Genomic DNA, 21,418 nt, shown 5'->3' with positions numbered 1-21,418 from the left:
AAAGGGCTTTTGGTGAAAAAACAAAACAAAACAAAAAAAAACCAAAGCTAACAGCTCATTCAGTTTGCCCTTCTGTTGCAGGGTTCCTGCTCTGAAATGTCAAATAAATACGAATGAATAAAATACCAAAATTAAGAAAAAGCAACAAAACTAACTTTATTGTTACTTCAGAGCTATACATTGCTCACTAATGCTCAAATATTAAAAATACACAATAAATATTGAGTGCATGAAACTTTGAAAACACAATTTACCACAAAAAACCATTACAAACATAGAATAATAAGAAAAATACACAGATGATTTGTTGACCAAAAGGAGAAAAAAAATGAAGTTTGATTAATTTACTGGTAAAAAGGGACATATTACAAATAATTCCAGTTAATGAAATCAAAATAAGTAAGAAATCGACAAAATAAATTCGTTTGGCTTGATGGAGTTAATTAATTCTGAATCAGTTCTGATTGCTGATTGGTCAGATGTTTAGTGTCAAACTTTTTTTTTAAAATATATTTTGTATTTAAATCTGTTTTCACTGATGAATAAAATACATGCTCCTGCATGTTTCCATATTGCCAGGCTGCCAATAAAGTTGAGGCGAAAAAAGCTGTCATTAAAAACTCACCTGATTTGACAGCAGCTGTTTCTGATTGGTCTGCATTTCCGCTCAGAAAGCAAACACGTGATCCTCACTGAGCGTGGCCTGCGTGCACCGTGGGAGGAGGCGCGTTACTGGTAAATATCACTTTTATACCCCAAAAGCAAAGGAATTGAATCTTATATTTATATAAAGCAGAAACCTGGTGGACCTGATTTACATCCTCTTTCATCTCCTTAGCCGCAGAAGACTTTCGACGGTCGAGTTGTGAGTTCGAATCCAGCACTCAGGTGGGACAATAGTGTTTAATCACAAACAGCGTCAGTGTCAGCAACAGAGCTGTTTTTTCTCAAATTCTGAGAAAAGCTTTAAAAAATTGTAGTTTAACTTAAAAAAATTGACTTGATGTAAATAAAAAAGGGGAGTCCCTCACAACCTCACAGAAAGGCAGTGAATGGACCTTACCTTTAGTATCCAGTGTAACAAAGTTTATGACATAAAATGTATGAAAACTGAAAGACATGCACAACATGTATGTTTTGTTTTTCAGCTTTAATTAACAGTGTGAAAAGTTTAACAGAAAAGAAAGCCCCGATTGGATTAAATAAATAATATAATTTAATATCTAAATGTAAAAAAATCATTCTTCGTTCTTCTTCATTCTTAGTGTTATGAATTCCAGTGTTTCCCCTAGGATTGGCCCCTTGCGGGCGGGCGGGGGGGGGGGGGGGGGGGGGGGGGGGGGGGGGTTTCACATCCGCGTCGGTTGTTGTCGCTGTCGTACAAAAACTCCAAATAAGGAATTTCAGTCATAATATGTTCTTCTTTTTTCATTTCTAATTAGAGCTGGGCAACGATTAATTGCACCCCAATCCTGTAGTTAATCGCGATTAAAATGGCTCATTTGAAGTCTGCCGATTCCATTCAAAATGTGTGTGTGTGTTACATATATAATTTTACAATTGATCAAATATGATTTATAATGGCTTAAAATACCAAGTCTTTACCAAGATTGCCCCCCAACACACACACCCCAGTAGCAGAGCAGATGTAAAATGGTTTGAAAAAAGAGCGCTCACTTCCTCAAACTCCATCCTATCTAGACAGCCTAAATTCAGTCACGGGGGGGGGGGGGGGGGGGGGGGGGGGGGGGCTGAGGAGTGATCCGGAACGATACCGATCAGTGCCAAGCAGCGCCGAGGAGCGCGGTGCGTCGGACCACTGCACAGCGGGGCACACGGAACACAGAGCGTCGTGGCGCCCCACGACCGCGGCGCCCCCCTCCGGACGTGGCGCCCGAGGCGGCCGCCTAGTTCGCCTATGCCTAGAGCGGGCCCTGCTCATACCAGCCTTTTCCTCGTGATTTTTCTGATAATTCGGCCGAGACAAATATGGCAAATAATGAGGAATGAACCGTGTTTCACCGCTAAAAGCACATATGTGTTTGTTTTTTGGTTTTTTTTTTGACGCTCAGCTGGAGCGCAGTGAGGCTCCCCTACTCGGGGCCCAGGACAGGTTCGGCTAGCGTCGCATGCGGCGCCCCACTGCGCGTTGTGTGCGGGCAGTCAGATGGGTTAATATGGGAGGCGAGAAACTCCGTGCGCGGCGCTTCCGTGTTCAGTGCATTCCCCCTGTACGGCACTCGCTGCAGCACTCCACTGTGTCTACTCGCCCCCGTCTTGTAAACAGTCACACTGCCCCCCCACCCCCACAGTCACTACACACACAAACACTAGTTTGCAGTGGCGCGTCTCGTGTAAGGACAGCATGTGGAGTGGCCTTTATGCAGGAAAACATGCATCAAGGTATTGCTCAATTTGTCTCCTTCTCTAAATTTTACATAAAAAAAACAAGCTTATCAATTACAGTCATGCTTAAAAAAAAAAGGCTTACACAGTCCAAGCAGAAGTCCTGAGTTCAGTGTGTTTTTTTTTCAGTACTTTAAGATCATTTCAATATAGGCATGAGAGGATCATACTTTTTAAAAGCAGAATTCGATCTCTCTCCACTTTGAAAGACCATTATTTCGGTTTGTCCACTCTTTGGTAGTTCATCCACCGTGTCCTCCTCTCATTGTCTTGCAGGTTTGATCAGCTTCTTGATCTCGAGGCTGCACAGTTTCCTCTGGACTCCCACGAGTCTCAGCCTCGTCTCTCATGATAAGATGCACAGAGAGAAGCCTCCCCTGCTAATGCCAACAGTGAGTAAGACAAAGATGTAGCTAACGGCTTCTATTACCAAAGGTGAGTCTGTCTCTGTAGCTGCCATCTTCAGTTTTCAACTGTTTTTATGTGCTTCAGATTTACATACTTCTTCAAAAGTGCAATGCATAAATCCTTCAATGTTCTTGGATTGCAGTGTCATGAGCACCGACACTCAGCTCCTCTGTCTCCTTCTGCTCATCATGCGAGCTGCAGTGTCACACTGCATTTTCTTCTGGGTCTGGTTCAGCAGATGTTGTCAAGAGGGTCGAGGTCTGCAGCGGGACCCCTCTTGATGTTGTTGAATGCGCCTCCTCAGTTGCAACTGGTTCCATGACATCTTTGTTTTTCTTCTGACTAGGGGAAAAAAAGAATGAAACATGTAAAATTATTTTTTTTTAAGACATCAAACATTAACAAAAGCAAGAAATTACAGATATTTACTCAGCTGTTTTCGTGAATTGTAAATTTTTCCAGTTGTATTTTTGTACTTTAGACTAATGAAGCCTAGTTTTACAACTGTGAGTAACTACAGACTATGTCCAGACTGTGAATGAATTTTCAAACCTTTTGTAGCCATTAAGTTGGTTTGAAATGTAATTAAACACCCTCAAAAAGTTATTAATACAAAAAAATATTTTACCTGTTGAATTTTTACAGTGTTGTGATTTGTTATTTGGTAAATATTGTAACGGTAACGATGTTCTTTCTTCATTTGAATTGTGCATATTTATTTAGATGAAGTAAATCATAGGTAGTCCTATTACTGTTATTAATTAGTATTTTGGAATACCCTGATTCCTGAGTAGTTTAATTTATTGTAATGTACTCATTCTTAATCAGAACTTATGTCATGACTGAAAACGTCTACAAACTATCTCATCTTCCTTAATCTGAGTCTTTTAACAGAGAAAATCCTGCATTGTAATTGTATTTCAGCTCAATTTCCACCATGTGATCCACTTAAATCACCATAAATCACTAACAGGCACAGAATTCATACTTTAAGGTTGACTAAAAAGTAAAATCCCTTGCAGTGCCACTGATGTCTGATTTAAGCGAGTTAATTTTATTTCAGTCGTCTTGTGAATGAAAAGGAATTATTTCAGGAAATCATTTACCTTTGCCACACACGAAAGCCCACAAATGAACCAACCAGAAGTACTGCTAAAACTCCAAACACTGCACCAATTATTGCTCCTGGATTGCCAGGTGGCGGCGTTTCTGAAACAAAATCAGACAGATTATTCTCCAACATTGATTCATTTCACACTTCATCTTAAAGTTTTGCTCGTTTTATTTTCTGTGACACACACAAAGTGTCCTCATTTGTCTTAGCGGATTTGTGCTTTATACTCAGAAGTGTGTCAGATCTCAGGGTCTCCTCAGAGTTGCTTGCTTCACAGGTGTAGATTCCTTCCTCCGCTTTTGTTAACTTCTTTAGGATGAGGCTTCCCGACTCTGATAGCTCAACATGCTGTTTCCACTTGTCTGAGACGACCGGATCCCCATCTGAATCCTGGCTCAGTATGATCTCACTTTGGTTGAACCTCCAGATGAGATTTGTTCGGGGTGTCGCTGGCAGTGCGCAGGACAGCTTTGTTTCATTGTCTGTATCCTGATTAGAGTCTGAAATCAGAGGACAGAGAGAAAAAACATCAGCAATTGTTCTGATGCTAAATTTAACTCGCTAAATTATGAACGTCTATTCAATAAAGATTTATGGTTGAATACGTCTGAATACATTATCCTTGAATTAAATTTCAATGTTTTGTCAGCAAAAAAATGTATTTATTCTATTGAAACACCTTGAAATGACTGTAGGAAAACAACTGATCCCTATCACAGGACATTTTTTTTTTTTTAGATACTTTAATTGATGTTAAGAATTCTAAATATGACCACAAAGGAACTTTTGCTCATTTATTTTATAAAAATGGAGTTCAGTTTAGTTCTGGTGTCTCAGATTCGTCCAGAACGGCTATTATTGATGCTGTTTCTACTGACAATATAGAAATACGTGGACTTCAGTGTTGCTCTGACATTTTGTTGAACCCTCATTACGACTCCAGAGCTTCTTAGAACACTCACATTTCATCAGAGTGGTTTTCTTCTTGTTTCTTCTCGTCTGCACGGTGCAGCTGACGTTCAGGTCTTCGCCGGAAAGCGTTAGAGAGCTGCTGATGGTATAGAGCTTCTGTGGACTCTGCCAGACTGTGGTGTTCGGCTGGAGGGGGACGGCGGACGGCGGCTCGGTGGACCAGGTGAGCTGAGGTTCGGGGTAGATCCCCTCCGAGCTGCAGGTGAACCTGTTTTCCGTCCTGTCAACACTGACTGTAAGAATAGGAGCTGCAAAAAAAAAAAAAAAAAAGTGGACCAAGTCGGTGAGCCACCTCTCATCTTCCGCTTTGTTTGATCCACACTTTTTTATTATCACTGTACAGCTACACATATTGAATCATACGGTGCAATCGAGCCGTCTTTACCTGAAGAGGATTGTCTTCCTGGAAGCCAGTATGATTGATCAAAGGTTGGATGAAAGAGATTACAGTTGAAAATGTATAACTAAAGGTGTGTGGTAACGCTTGGACTTCAGCCTTTGACTTGATGAAAATTTTATTTATAAAACTATATGAAGGTGCCTTTCTGTGATTTAAAGAAACAAAGCGTCCAGTCTGTGTGCTTCAAGGCCGACAGCGTGTCTTTAGTCCTCGCTGCAGGTTTTTCACAGGATTTGAGATTAGTTTGTCTGCGCAGGTGTTTGGTGACCTTGTTCCCATAACTCCGTATCAGGCCTGAGAGCTCAAACACTCACTTCTTCCTGAGAATGAAATCTTATCAATGAGCAAAACACACAATGGAATTTGGGAGATTGTTAATTTACCCTCTAAAACATTTATATCTACTTTTTTGAAATGTGAATGTGTGCATGCTGCTTAAGTGAATGATTCACCGTCTGACTAAAGTATCGATGTCAGCGATACCAGAGATTAGTTTTTATTACAACCAAGGGTTCCCGTTCCTTGTGGTTTCTGAGAAATGACCAGGTCAAAATGAGTCATCTGATCGTCATTTAAACAACTGTTGTTCAAGAGCTCCAGTTTGAATAAAGGACACAATCTTCTTTGTCACATCCAGGATCTCTTTCAGTTTTAGCTTTTTGGCACGTAATGCTTGTTTTTGGTAAAACATTGTGAACTAAGGAAGCAAAGGAAAGCATTGTGTACGGTAATTCACAAACCAATGAACCGTTAGCGTACATACCCTTTAAGTTAAGATAGTAGAGATCTGTCTGGAGAATAAATTGATTAAAGAAAGTGTGATTTAGTTCTATAGAATGTAGTGAATACAAGAACTGCAGCAGTTAATAGTTGAATACATCGCTACATTTAGAACAGACAACGATCTTTCAGCTGTTCAGCCGCACCTCTGTGTGTGAAACTTGGAACGGGAAAAGCTTCATTCCTTCATTCCTCTTGTTCACACTGGAGTTCTCAGCTTTAGAGCAGATTTTAAAGAATGTTTAGAGTCTCCATTGGTCATCCTATGATGAGAGGCCATCCCTCCTTTTTCCCCCTGAGTGTAGTGAAAAGGGTTTTTTGACCACAGTGTGCATGTTGTGAACCACATGACTTCACAGCAGAGCAGAGATTCTCATACCGTTCACATGCAGCTGGATGAACTGCTGGTTATGTCCATTCGTGGTGCTGGTGTAGCACTTGTATCTGCCCGCATCCTCAAACACCACCTTGGTCAGCTTGAGTGAGGCGCTCCCTCTGGAGAGCTGGTCCAGGAACAGCGCAGTCCGACCCCGAAAGCGCTGGTGCTGCAGCTCCAGCTGGTCCTTTTTGTAATAGTAGGAGTGAGCCGGGGCCTTTGTCGGCTCCTCCTGGATCCAGTGGATGACCACTTCGTCACCAGCCTGGAAACTGCACGGTAGAGTGCAATCCTCCCTTAAATCACAATCAGTATCTGTGGAGAGAGCAAAGAGACAAAATTCCGGTTTCTTTTGGGTACCCCCTCGTACTATGTTTTTGGGCTTCTGTGACCTTTATGACGTGACTAAAAATAGCATATTAGGTCCGCTTTAAACACACTGTTGACAGCTGCAGCATGAGCAGTGCTAAAATGCTGTGTGTCATCTGTTTAAGGCCTCCACACACTACAGGATAATCGGGCCGAATTTTGCCCCGATCTTCTCCTCCCGATCGAAGCCGACAGGGTCCGATTGTCGGGAGTATGCAAATGAGTTCGGGTCCGATTTTCGTGTAGTGTGCGGTGTGTTCCGAGAGATTTTTTCTGGTCGGAGCCTCTTGGGAGGCGTCGGAAGGGGAGATCGTAGATAATGAACCCGTTTAATATTTCCGATCGCAAATCCTGTAGTGTGTTAAAAGTGTATTTGTTTTTAGATGACGGCTACAGTGTGTCTCTAAACATTCAAACACTCCATCTTAAAGCTCTCTGGTGGAATGAGAAGTGTAATCAGTGTTAAGTACAAAGTTTAAAAATCTTCACTCACCTCCTCTTGTTGGGGCACCTGCAAAACTCACCAACAAGAAAACCAGTGGAGAGATGCCCCAAAACATCCTCTCGGTAATGTTCCCTTGTATCACTGTTTAATAGTTACACAGACTGACAGACGTAGAGCGACGGAGCCTTGTCCGTCAGGTCTGGCTAGTTATTTATAGTCTGTCGAGTGTGCGTGCCCTTCTGCTCCGGAATGCTGGAGTCAGTGTGTGTGAAGGTGTCCAATGGTTAATCTTCTACTAGCGCTGTGCAACAACAGGCCCGTTTGTGCCCTGCTGTCGGCGGGCCTGAGTAACACTACTGCCACTGCTGTGTTTGCTGTTACTGTTCCCACAACTATAACCGTTACTGAAAAAAACTAACCTCACAGTACTTTAAAGGCCAAAATCAACTTTAAACCCCCAGCTTACTCTTTAATATCCTGTATGTTCTCAGGGCGAAGGGGAGAGGAGCAGATTCCAGAGACTGAGATATTTCTGCTGCTTGAAGGAAGTCTATTGTTGATTTCACCCTAGGGCTGGGCGATATATCGAATTAATTCGATTTTATATTTTCAATCGATGTGGAAAAGTACTGAATCGCAACATCCAGTTTCATTTTTTCTGTCCCTCCGCCATTTTTACTGGACGCGTGTAATACACACAGTCGCCACCAGGAGGACTGGCGCTGTAGCACAGACTACAGTCAACATTCTCTTTTTTTTTTTTTTTTTTTTTTTTAATACTTTATTGGTAACAACAATGATACAACATCCAATCGGGGATTAATTTTCTTACAATGACAAAATAGAACTACAACAGAGTCGAGGCAACAATGACAAGAGAAACAACAGAGAGAAAAAAAAAAAAAAAAAAAAAAAGGGGGACTGCAACAGCACCATATTGTAAGGCAGATGTGACAATAACAATTTAGAGCATAAGAAAGTCTTTAGCAAGTATAAGCAGGTTGGATATTTTGGAGTTTCTCTCTGACAGTAATTCCAGACACTGGAAATACTTCATCAGTTTGTTTTTGAACCCAGCTGCAGAGGGCAAGCAGTTCTTCCATTTTTTACAATGAATATGATATTTACCTAAAATGAAAACAATATTCACTAAAGTATGGCATTTTTGAGGGATAGCTTCGACATACAGCAGTGTTTCCTGGAGATCCAAAACAAAGTTATGACCAAAATTAAACCAGGTGATAACTTCCTCCCAAAACTTCAAAGAAAAAGGACAAGAAAAAAAGAGGTGTTCTACTGTTTCGCTTCCTTTTCCACAAAAGACACACAATTCCACTTCAAACTTAAACCGCTTCTTCAAAATTTCAGCAACAGGGTAATAATTATTAATTATTTTGAATTGAGTCTCTTTAACTTTGGGTGAGACTGGCCACTTCAAGTATTTGTAGAGAGAGTTTTTTGGGATAGTAAAGTTTAGCAACCCCACCCTTCTTGGATTGTGATAGTTTGTAAATAGTTTCCGTTTGAAGGCATTCCTGATAACTTTATTATTACACTGTTTTTTCTTTAATTCTATTTCTTCAATTCTTAATTCAGGTAGTTTAATAGTGACTTTGGAATAGACCAAAGTGTTTTTGACGAGCTGCATTAGGGGGGGTGGAATTGCTTTACAAACAGTTTTAAATTCTCTATATGAGCACTTCAGGTGAAACTTGCCAACAAAATGATTAAACTCTAGTAATTCCCCATTCTTATCCAACAAATCTGAAATGAAAAAAATACCGTTGTTTGCCCATTCTAATTTAAAAATAGATTTATTTTTTATAGTAATAACTCTGTTGTTCCACAAGGTGGAGCTGTGTGGTGTAAAATTATGAGAAAATGCCATTTTCCAAAAGAGCAGCATCTGCTTATGGAAGTCTGATAATGTTAAGGGGAGTTTTGGAACCAAGAAATCACATTTGAGCAAAAAGTTGAGGCCACCAACCTTCTCAAACAGACATTTTGGTATGTGGAACCACATTGATTCCGGCTGAGATATAAACTGCTTTATCCAATTTATTCTCAACATGCCAACTATAGACTCAAATTCTGGTGCTCTTAAACCTCCAATTTGGTAATCTTTGATAATCTGTGCTTTACTAATATAATGTGTTCTATTTTTCCAGATAAATTTAAAAATGATAGAATTAACCTTTTTTATAAGAGCCTGATTGACATAAAGTGATTGACAAGGGTAAATTAATTTGGATAAGCCTTCAGCTTTAACTAGCAGATTTCGACCAAATATAGAAAGGTCTCTAGTTAACCAGTGATTAAGCGATTTTGCCATGTGAATAATTTTAGCTTCAATATTACACTGGTTTGATGTGGTTCCATCAGCATGTATTGTGATACCCAGATAAGTGACTTGAGATTTAACAGGAATATTTTCAATAATGAGATCTGGACAGGAATAAAGTGGCAGGAGTTCGCATTTTTTCAAATTTAATGACAGTCCAGAGGCTAGTGAGAATGAAGAAATTACCTGAAGGGCTTTTCTGATAATGTCCTTATTTTTTATGAAGATAACTGTGTCATCAGCAAATTGGGTAATTTTATATTCATAATTAAATATGTTAATACCTTTGAGTTCTGAATGATTAATGACTGAATAAGCTAAAATTTGAGTACACAGAATAAACAGTTTTGGAGATATTGGACAGCCTTGTCTAATACCTCGGCCAATTTCAATCCTTTCTGAAATCCCTGTGGAAAGTATAACATAACTATAAATATTGTTATAGAACATTTTAATTGTCTTACAGCATTTTTCTCCAAATCCTAGTTCTATGAGGGTTCTAAATAAGAAGTTGTGCTCTAGAGTATCAAATGCTTTAAAAAAGTCAAGAAATAAGACAAAGCTCTGAGAATCAATTAAGTTCTTATAGTCTACCATGTCCAGAATGAGCCGAACATGGTTAGAGATGTATCTCCCTTTAATAAAAGCAGATTGATATTCAGCTATTATTTTTGTAAGGATTGATTTCAGACGGTTAGCATAACACGAGGCCAACAGCTTATAATCAGTACATAATAAGGTTATTGGCCTCCAATTGTTTATAGATAACAGATCTTTGCTGGGTTTGGGTAATAGGGTTATTAACCCAGTTTTCATTGTTGGGGATAAGCTACCTTGTATTATACATTCCTGAAATGCTTTGAAAATAATTGTCTTGATATCATCCCAAAAGAATTTCAACAATTCTGTGGTTAATCCATCAATTCCAGGACTCTTCCCATTCTTCATCTCATGAAGTGCCCTGTCTAATTCTGTCATCTTTAACTCTTCTTCCAGTACAGACTGATCATCTTTCTCTAAAATTTGCATTTTACTCTTTAGACTTTTAAACAAAGACTCACATTATCTGTTTGAAAATTCGATTTATATAATTCTGAATAAAATGACCAGATGCTTCTCCCAATAATTTCAGCATTCGCCACCAAAACATCATTTACATTAAGTTTATTTATTACTTTCTTTGACTGTCTGCTTTTTTCAAGATTGAAAAAATAAGAATTTCTCTTCTCACCCTGTTCGATCCAGTTTGCCCGGGATCGAATGTAGGCTCCATTGGCTTTGGCTGTGTACATTTCGTCTAACTGACTCTGTAGAACTTGGAGTTCATCGTTATCCAAATCACTTCCTTTTTCCAATAATGAGTTTATTTTTTTAATCAGGTCAGTTTGTTTTTTCCGTTTGGCAGCTGAAAGTTTTTTACCTGTGACAATTGCTAACTGTTTGATCTGAAACTTTAACCATTCCCATCTATTTAAGTCAGACATATCTGATTTTTTTATTTCTTTAATCACATTTTTAACCTCTTTTTGAAATTCTGGGACTTGCAGTAGATTATTATTAAATTTCCATACTTTTGTACCAGTTTGAGGGTTACTATGAACTAACAATGACAAACTTATTTCGCTGTGGTCAGTTAATGGAGCAGCTGAAATTTTACAATCTATGACATTTTTACAAATTTCAACAGAAACAAGCCAGTAATCCAGTCTAGAACATATATCGTTATTTCCAGCCTTAAACCATGTATATTGGAAAGTATCAGGGTTTGCCATCCTCCATACATCAGTCACATTTAAATCTGCACACAATTTCAGAAATGTATCATTAAAACGCGGCTGCAAACCTCTTTGGGGCTTTCTGTCCATCCATGTGTGAGGAGCTACATTATAATCTCCACCTATTACTATATTGTCTATATGGTATCTTAATTTCCAAATGCTTATCAATGAACTTAAATTATCCACAAAGTTCTTATTCAAAACCTTGTTGTTATATCCGTAAACACATACTAAAATATAACGTATTCCATTTATTTCTACTATCAGCAGTAACCAATGCCCTTCTGGATCACAAATATGATCAATGACATTTCCTTTAAACCGATTAAATAAAACAAGAACACCTGCTGAGTGTGATGTGCCATGTGCAAAAAATATCTGATCTCCCCATTGAGTTTTCCAAAAATTTTCATCATCCTTCTGAGAATGAGTCTCTTGTAAAAAAATTATTTCTGCTTTCTGCTCTTTACAAAAAAGAAAAATAGCCTTACGCTTCACACTGTTTTTGATCCCCCGAACATTAATTGAAATAAAAAGAACAGACATTTTCTTTAGGAAATTAGATTCCTACTATGCACAGAACAGAGAATATCCTGCAGGAGTGAATATGTTGTCCTTCAAAGCTAGATTAATTCAGCAACCAACAACTTTTTTTTTTTTTTTTTTTTTTTTTTGTCTCTCAGCTCACCTGGGGTAAAGCCATTTTCCTTAGGTTGAACAATCACGGATCAACTCTTTTGCCTTCAATTAGAGCGTAGCCTTCTCTGAGGGAAGCTTTTTTCCCGTTCCTGCGAGCTTTATCAACTTCTGGCCAGAGTTTGGCCCGCGCCTCTCTGTCCTCCCTGGAGAAGTCCTCCTTGAAGCGTATGCCCATCTCTTTGCAGACTTTGGCTTCTCTTGATCTCCTCCACACTTCGTCACGGGTGGTGCGCAGCGCAAACTGGATGATCACTGGTCTGGGTAACATATTAGTGGCAGCATCGTTTCTTCTCCCCAAACGATGTACTGTATCCACCGTTTCACGCAGCTTGTCGACTGACACCGGCAGAATACGGGTGAGGATGCCGATGATTACCTCCTTGGTTTCCTCTCTTTCTTTCTCAGGGAGACCGATGAGACGAAGGTTCCACTTCCTCTTATAACGAGCGTGATCCAAACACATTTGTTTGAGGTTGTCGTTTTCTTTCTGAAGTTGAGCCATTTGATCCTTCACTTTGCTAATTTCTTCTTTATTTTCCTTCACATTTTGCATAGTTTCCTCCATTTTGCGCTCGAACCTGGTCAGGCGTACATCTTGGTCATCAAATCTCTTAATTAAGGCTTGAACAGCCTCGAGGATATCTTCATTTGATGCTCCACTTTGGTTTTTGTTCTCTTTTTGATATTTTCTTTTGAGCTTTTTGGGGTTAGGACTTGGCACTGGTGTTTTTTCATCGGCGTTTCTCCCTGGTCCCTCTTCCATGTTTTCCTGGTCCTCCGACACGTCCGACTCACCCGCGGCTGCCATATTACTGTAGTCGTGTTCACTCAGCATGTCAGCTCAACAAAAAGCTTCAATGTTGCCAAAAAACGAATGAAAATCAGCCTTTAGTCCAAGTTCTCTGTTCTGTGAAGGATTAGTTAGCTGTTGGCTTGCTTTTTTCAAATGTTTACACATTAAGGACGAAGAAAAAGTCTTAATTTACCAGCGCCTGCAAAAGTTCGTCTCCTCACTCCGCCATCTTGGTCTCCCCCCCAGTCAACATTCTCTTACAAATGAGAAGAGTTAGGGACGAGTCCCCAGCCAGGGACAGAGAATGCACCAATGACGTCAAGAATTACTAGACCGCTCACTGCTCGGTGGACAGCAGTGGAGCCATGGCAAATCGGCGCTGACTTCCGGTAGTGGCAAGAAGCTGTGGGGCGCTATGTAATCCAGTGTAAATACACTGACTTCAAGGCTTGCTTATCATCACTGATTGGACAATATGTGTTATATTGTGGCTTTTATTGTTAGCAGATAGTAAAATCTCTGTCCTCGGCATGCTGTCATGGCAATCACAGCGTTGTTTAGCCGTCACAGACAAGAAAAAACAAAGCCTGTTTCCTAACCCAATCACACTCATATAACAAACACAGAGCCTCTATTTAGAAATACAGCTGTATTTCGTATTTAGTATTTCATTTAAATACGACATTGAATCCAAGCGTAAAGCAGCCACCGAGTTTCCACAGTCAGTAAATTAAAAAAAAAACATTCAAGGAACAAATGTAAGGATTAAATTAAAGCTTCGTTGATTTTTTTAACCCATTTTGCAATTATCATTTTCGCTCTGTTAATAACCTGCATAATATATAAAATATTGAAACAATTTTGTAAATATTTAAAATAAAGTAACAAGCTGTGCATCTCAGTTTAAGTTACACATTGAATCAGATTACATGTTTAGACTATTTACCGAATAATGAATCCAAAATATCTTGACATGATAAACACAGAGCCTCTTCACACGTTCTGCCTACATGAGGCTACAACAAACAGAGACCACCACACAATGATTGCTGAATGCTGATGCAGTGACTGTGCCAATAACAAATGTTTCATTCTTTCTGTAGCATTAGTGTTTCACTACATGGGCTCTAAAAAAAATATTTGAACCAATGCCAAATAACAAAGTTAGTGTGTTAAACAATTGCTCTCCAATTCAAATTTTTCAGCTGGACTTTCACAGCTGCTCAGACCCACATACCTTGGAGTGGTTGCTTTTTTCCTCCCACAAAAATCGCCATAAAAAGTTTCTGGAGGAGCAATTCTTGCAGTCAGGACACACACATTATTTATGTAATACATTAACATACACAGAGGTTTTCCAGGGTAAAATGTAAAAAATAAAGAAAGAGGTGTAATAAAAAAATGAAGTCAATTTAATCAGAAGAGGTTCATCGAATACAGTGGACACTCATTTCTAGAATAATTAAAACTGAGTGGGAACAGCCAAAGGAAGACAAGAAATGGAAAAAATGAAAGCATGAAACACAGTAATTACAACAAAAAATAGAAAAGTTTATTTACAGGACATGACAGAAGTGCACACTGACATATTGAATTGAATTGAAAGTCCTTTATTTGTCCCGCATGGAGAAATTGCAGGGTTGCAGCAGCAAAAACAACGCGGAAAGAAAAATAGAAAAATACAAAGCCAACTATACAAGAAATAGTTAAATGCAATTTGTATGTAAAATTAGGATAGATATAATTAAATAAGTAACAGGAATATACTGACCGACACAACTACGTATTAAATATGAATTAAATATAATTTAAATACAAATTAAGACATATATAATTAAGTAATAGATATAAACTGACAGATATAAATTAAATATAATTTACATAAAGATCTAAGACAGATATAATGAAATAAATAACAGATATAAGATAACAGACATGGTTAGTGCTACGCAGTAACGTAGGTACTTTTCAGTGTCAGATATGATCGTGCCGTGCTGTTCACCTTCTCAAACAGATAGTTCATTTACACATACTTTCTGATGACAAAAATAGCCTTGTCACCCGTCACCAGGTCAGGTGCCCTCCTGAGGAGAATCTGCTCAGCTGCAGAAAACCCCAGCCAGTGCTGGTCTGGGCTCTGCTGGCCTGCTGTTCTCAATGTATCTCAAGCATTGTGACTTGATTCCAACACGGAAGTTTACTGCACCTTGGTAAATCACGAAACACAAAGTCACATACCGTGCTGGCGTCCCACTCTGAATCCCCTTTTTGCCACTACGGGAAGTCAGCTGCGATTTGCCGTCTCTCAGTGGGCAGTGAGCGGTCTAGTAATTCTATACATCATTGGAATGCACGCTCTCCCCCACCAATCGGATCTCTCCCGGCACCACGAGAATCCCACACCGCGGCGCTTTTAACGTTGAAACACGGTCCGTTCCTCATCTTCTGCCATAATGCACTCGGCCGAATTATCAGAAAAAGGAAAATGCTGATATAAGGTACAAAAAGAAATGAAGAGCACAAATATGATAAAAGTGAAAATGAAACTTAAATCGCGTGTTTTGTCGGTGTTGTTATGGCAATTTTATTTAATAAAGGGCATCAGCCGGTGAGTTCGTTTTGGTGTCTTTTATTGTGCTGTACAGCAGGAGAAGTCACGCAGTCAACAGAGTAACAGAGTGAGTTCTGCCCTTGCAGGGGCGTGCAAGCCTCTAATCACTATCTGCTACGTTCACTCCCAGGGGCCTTGACTGCACCCAGCCATAGGCTGGACACAGGAAGACTCCCACGAGTGCCTGCCGCTGCTACGCTAAGATTATCAGGAAAAGTAAAACCTAGACAAAGCAGTCGCGGTTCCCCACACATCGGAGTGTGTGAGCTACGGTTGTTTACAAAAATACCTCTGTGAGCACTACAAGTGAGGAAAAGCATGCATACATGAGAAATTTCCATTACATCCCCCCCTTTTGATTAAATCAACCACAGTTTAATCAACTTCAACACATGGGAGATGCCAACAGACACCCCACATCAGTCAATCAACCCCAAATCATCAGCATCATCATCAGAATCATCAGAAAGGTGAGCGAAAGAGGATGCAGACAGTTCAGTGGAATGAAGCAAAGTATAATGAGCCAAAGTAGCTGTGAACATGCGAACAACCAGACAACGGACCAGGGGAATAATGCAGCAGGAGAAAACCCCCAGAAACGACAGGAAAATAGCAAGCATGCCAGCAACCTTAGTAAGCCAAGCTCGCCAGCTGCCCTCGGTCAGCCATCCCAGAAGTCCCATCCGGACGAGGGACACCCGTTTCCTGAGAGCGCAATTCAGCAAGCAGGGAAGACAGCTGAGCGTCTACGTTAGTCATGTTCTCTGCGATGTCAGGAACCCAGGAGCAGTGCTGATCACCTATGAGAGGTCAAACCCCACTTTCTTTTCAAGAAGGAGGTCCAGGGCCACTCTGTTCAGCAGGCCCAGGACACACATGGCCTTCTGCTCCTCCATGAGAAGGTCAAATCCATCAGTAACAAGACTAGTGAGGCTCTCATGCTGGTTATGAAAGGTGCCATGCCAAGGGAAGACACTTCCTTAGGATGCTGCTGAAAAGCAGAGGGAAAGGGTAAGGGAAAGACTAAGGGTAAGGGTTAGAGTGAGAAGCAACGATGTCGCAGCTCCGTGCCAGTGCTATTCCTGCCTGCATGCAGAAATGTGTAGAGAGAATCCTGGAGATAAACAGAAACGAGGAATAGTAAAGTGTTAGCAGAGGCAGCATAAGGCGTAAAAGCACAAACAATACAGTTGGCATCATGTGACTCTGGAGCTGCCGCAGGGGCAGCTCTCCACCACAGGCTGTCCTGGAGTCCTGCCAGGTCCACGATGTGTCTGTGACGAAGCAGGGGGCCACAGAGGTTTGGGGCAGCAGCATCTCCAGGAGCAGGAACATCTTCACCGTTGCCTGGTGGAGGATGGACTACCTCACACAGGAGCTGACCTCAGGGATTATTCTGCCCCGCGGCTGGGAGATCAGCTGTTGGAGTCAGGGTGGTGCTGGGAAAGGCTTACAGTGACTCGCCTGGCTCCAGGTAGCTCGCTCTGCTACCTCAAAGACAGTGTGAGTCCAGCAGGACCTGGACCTGACCACCGCCTGGCCTTCCAGTGTTTTCTGCAGAAGTCCTTCACCCAGATCCTGTCACCTGGGTTCAGCCAGCGAAGAGTGGAGAGGCCCTTCAGCCAGGAGGGGAAGGGCCCTGTGATGGTCTGTCTGATCTGAAACAGAGTCGGCTCCACAAAGTCCTCCATCAGGTGGTCACAGGGGTACTCAGGTGGCGGTGAGCAGCACTCCCCACAGCGTTCTCCTCGCCTTGCCTTGTGAGCTGCACACAGCAAACACTCTATAGTGCTGTTCTGCCACCACTGAGAACACAATGATGTGACCTGTTGGGAATGATGAGGCCTGATGTACCACCCCCCCTCAAAAACGCCATACACATAGATCATCACATCAGAGTGGGTTAGTCTGTTAATCGAAGCTTCGAGCAGGAAAAAAACTGTCCCCATTCCCCAGAAAGTTGCTGAGAGTGTAAAGGAGGGGCTGAGCAGTCTGAAGAGACAGCTCAATGAAAACAACCTCAAACACAAGCTGCATGTTATCAGCATGTCCCTCAACGCCGTCCATTTCCCCAGCGTGAATCTCAAACAACCTGAGCCTGGTGGTCAAAACAGCGCATCATGAAGCAAGCTGCTATAACATAGAAAGAACATTACCATTTTACTAGAACAAGCAGAACCATAACATCACAGTTTGTTCAATATCAGAAACAACGACATGACAGGTTGAGACAGAAAAGTGAAGAGAGACTGCAGGGCCCGGGATGCTTCCAGTGCATCTGGAGTCCAGGAAACCTGTAAACATGCAGTCAGAGACCTAATGGGAGCAATAAAATCACAATCATTTGGAATAAACTGTCGACAGCAGGAATACATTCCCAGGAAAGACGCAACCTGTGTCCCGATGAGTGGTTTTGGTGTGAAATCTGGTGAATCGTATGGACTCCTTGTCTCAACCAAACACCTTGATCAGTTATTCACTCCATAGCACATCCAACACCTGTAACCGCTGTCATCGTTCAGGATGTGTTAATGTGACACTTGACCTCAGTGTTACTCTGGAAGGTTTAGCTGAGGTTATTAACCTACATAATCTTTATGTTGAGCCCACAAATATTTCAGCTAAATCAGATGGAGGTGGAAGTTCCATCTGTGTCAGTGGATTTTGAAATTGACATTTGATTGAGGGTTCTTGTAGCCAATCATAAACAAACCTTCACTTAAATAAGTTCTCTTGTGTATTTAGCATTGGTATATTTTCTCCATAATACGTACAGATAAACATAAAGTTCACAATATTAAAGCCTGATGTTTTGAATCATTTCATTAAGACGATGAGCCCCACAGCCTGTGGTCAGAGCCACAGCGATGTGGGGGGAGCAGTGACCCATAATGGAGGCAGCCTGCTGCCTCTTCTTCATTTTATCAGGATTGATCAGTCCTGATGACCCATTAATATTTCTCCCTTGAGATTGACAAGATACAATAAACACATCATCATTTGAAAGTTGATAAAATAACTTTAGGAAATCCAATTACCTCTTTTTTTTGTGTGTGTGTGTGTGTGTGTGTGTGTGTGTGTGTGTGTGTGTGTGTGTGTGTGTGTGTGTGTGTGTGTGTGTGTGTGTGTGTGTGTGGTGTGTGTGTGTGTGTGTGTGTGTGTGTGTGTGTGTGTGTGTGTGTGTGTTTTCATGCTCTGACCTCGGCGATCAGCCAGCAGTTGACATGTCGTCATTACGTCGGAAGGTTTCCATGTTTGTAATCAAACCCCATCGCCTCCACAACCTCCTCAACCACCACGCCTCCAGCCTCCGGAGCAGCTCCCTCCATTACTGTGTCCACTGCTTCCACAGCCACAACAGTTTCTCCTTCTCCCCTGCATTAAAAAAAAAGCCTAAGCAGAAAGAGATGAACAGAATCACTGCACATGTCCTCACAGGCTCAGAAAGAAACAATTTTCCCTAAATCTGAGTCAATCTGAGTCCCTCTAGTTGTGTGTGTGTCTGTACTTCCCGCTGCTGTGAAGCTGCTCTCCTCAGGTCGGTGCGGTGTGAAAACATCTTTTCCTGTGAGAAACTGTCGTATAATGCATTTACATTCTAACCACAATGTTGTGATCACTCATGTAACCATTGTATTAATCACATTCTAACTCATTATGCTATGATTCACTTATGTAGGAGCCATTTATCATTTCGTTAGTTAACCACCAGGGGGAGCAGTAAGGGGAAGTACAAAGGGAGCACACAGGTGATCAGGGGCAGGTGTGGATGGAGGGACAGGTAACAGTCTTTCACCGTGTCCAGGCAGCGTGTGGATGGTGGGTTTTGTGGCTTATGGAAGTGGCACTTGTGTAAGCTCACCCGACCAAATCTTTACCCCTGTAACCTGTGGATTTAACAACACATGGAAATAAATGGGTCGCAGCACCCAAACGCAAAAAGAGCTAAACTGGATTGATTGATGCGCCGTACGGGCACGCGTCCGAGATTCTCCCTCTACACCCTCAAAGGACTCAAAGTGTAGCAGCCCTATAGGGAAAGGGCTCTACAACTTATATACAATTACATTCACATTTAATGAACATGTACTAATTCAACTGTTGCCTATATTATTCTTCTTCTTGTATGCATCCTAAAATTGTCTCATGATTCTAAGGCCTCTCGTACAGCAAATTGTAACTGAAAGCTCACTGTGCATCCTGAAGCTGCTCGAGGCCGGTCAGGGTCAAAGCAAGGAGTAGTACATAGTCTCGACTCTCCTTTAGCTGACCTTCATGAAACAATGGCTGTCTGTTGGTTTACGAGAAAAACAACCCTGTGACAATCAGACTGTTATCCAAATGTAACTGTAGGACAGTTGCCCATTATGGTCGCTAGATGGTGCTGCAACCTCATTTTTTCTTTTGGTTTGTATTGTTTTGGAGTTCAGTAATTAGGACTGTTGGTCCTTAGAGGCCACCGTAGTAGCGCAGCAGCTAGAACGCGCAAAAACGTTATTTTTCTTCAGTCTCTGTTCTGTTGCTGTAAGGTAAGGATGTTGCGAGTTGGTCTCTGTAATTTCTGATAGTTATCTTGCCCATTGCTATGCAATCCATGTCTGTTGCTAAGCCGGAGTCTCTGTTCTGTTGCTGTAAGGAATCAAACGTGGAAATAAACGGTCAGAGCCACGATTCAACGCCACCGTGTGTCCGGCTCCTTCAGCACTACATCCGCACGATCACACTCCCAAAACACAACGCAGAGTCGGATGCAACGGGAGCCAGAAGCGACCCGCGGTTAGGGTTACATAACTATTAATCATGCAAACCTAACAGTATAACTTCCCAAGCAAAGGAGAGCTCGATGCCATTTTCTGCTGGAGACTCTGATGCTGTCAGATCTCACGGACATGGTCCAGGACTCCTGTTTTTCTTTAATTGCTAGCATTTAGGTTATCTCCCTGTCTGATCAACTCTCTACCGAATTAAAGATCCTGTGCAAGAGACTTCAACGTTTCGAGCGTTTTTAATTACTTTGTTCTTCAGTTTTCTGCTCAAGTCTCAACAAAATTCACCAAGCGCAGAGCCTTCAGACCCTTCAGACTCTTGCTCTTGCTTGACTGTTGCTTTCAGACGATGGTCAAAGTTTATCTCCGTAATCAGAGTTAGAAAAAAGCGCCAACGCTGATTGCCGAGGGCCTGCGGGAGGGGGGCTCAGGGGAGCCATCTTCACAGTGTGACGTGAACCTGGGAAACAGAGCGTTTTCACGGGTGCGGGAGGGGCTGCCTCTCTGAGCAGCACAAACATGAGGAAAGCTCAAACACGCAGGCACGGAGGAAAAAAATGCTTTGGGGGTGTTTTTGGTGAGTACATAGCTATATAACAAGGCTAAAACATACAAAAAGTGAATTATGCATGATACAGCCCCTTTAAGTCCCTTTAACGTGTATGATTTGAGCCCATTTAAATTTGATCTATGTGGGATTTTTTTAATTGTTTTTTTCTCCAGTTTTCCTTTTATTTATTTCAATTCAGTGCTCATGCAAGTGTTCTTGTCGAAATTACCTCAGTAATAACTATATTGCCTACACAGTTAAATGCTGACGTTTTGGCATTCGATCTGAGATCCTTTTTTTTTTTTTTTTTATAAATGTAATTGTGTTTCTTTACACAGAAAAAAATCAATTAAAATTGTTAATCGGATTTCAAGAAAAAAATCGAGATCTATTTTTTTTGGCTATATCGCCCAGCCCTTTTTCACCCTCTTGTAAAGATCTACCCTGGCCTCTTCAGCACTGTAAAACAGACTGTGAGAAATGTGAAGGCCAGTTTCATGCAGGTACCTATGTATGCCTACAAACACTTATCTGTATAAATTAAAAAAAGTTTCACTAGTACAGCATGTCCAAAAGGTAGCAAAATCCTCCTCAGCACTTCTAAAAATGT

The 21,418-nt window shown here is 41.2% G+C and overlaps 1 long non-coding RNA gene across 1 annotated transcript; it reads left to right on the top strand.

Annotated features, from left to right (window-relative positions):
- Nucleotides 1–5,870: 5,870 nt before the first annotated feature.
- Nucleotides 5,871–19,986, top strand: LOC115394807 (uncharacterized). The gene is made up of 3 exons (XR_003932164.1): nucleotides 5,871–5,885; nucleotides 7,533–7,543; nucleotides 19,846–19,986. It is a non-coding gene; the product is annotated as an uncharacterized LOC115394807 (long non-coding RNA).
- Nucleotides 19,987–21,418: the final 1,432 nt, after the last annotated feature.

The sequence above is a fragment of the Salarias fasciatus genome, chromosome 9 (genome assembly GCF_902148845.1).
Source record: "Salarias fasciatus chromosome 9, fSalaFa1.1, whole genome shotgun sequence".
NCBI classification, from domain to species: domain Eukaryota; kingdom Metazoa; phylum Chordata; class Actinopteri; order Blenniiformes; family Blenniidae; genus Salarias; species Salarias fasciatus.
Note: the sequence above shows the minus strand (reverse complement) of the source record. Positions and strands in the feature narration are given on the sequence as shown.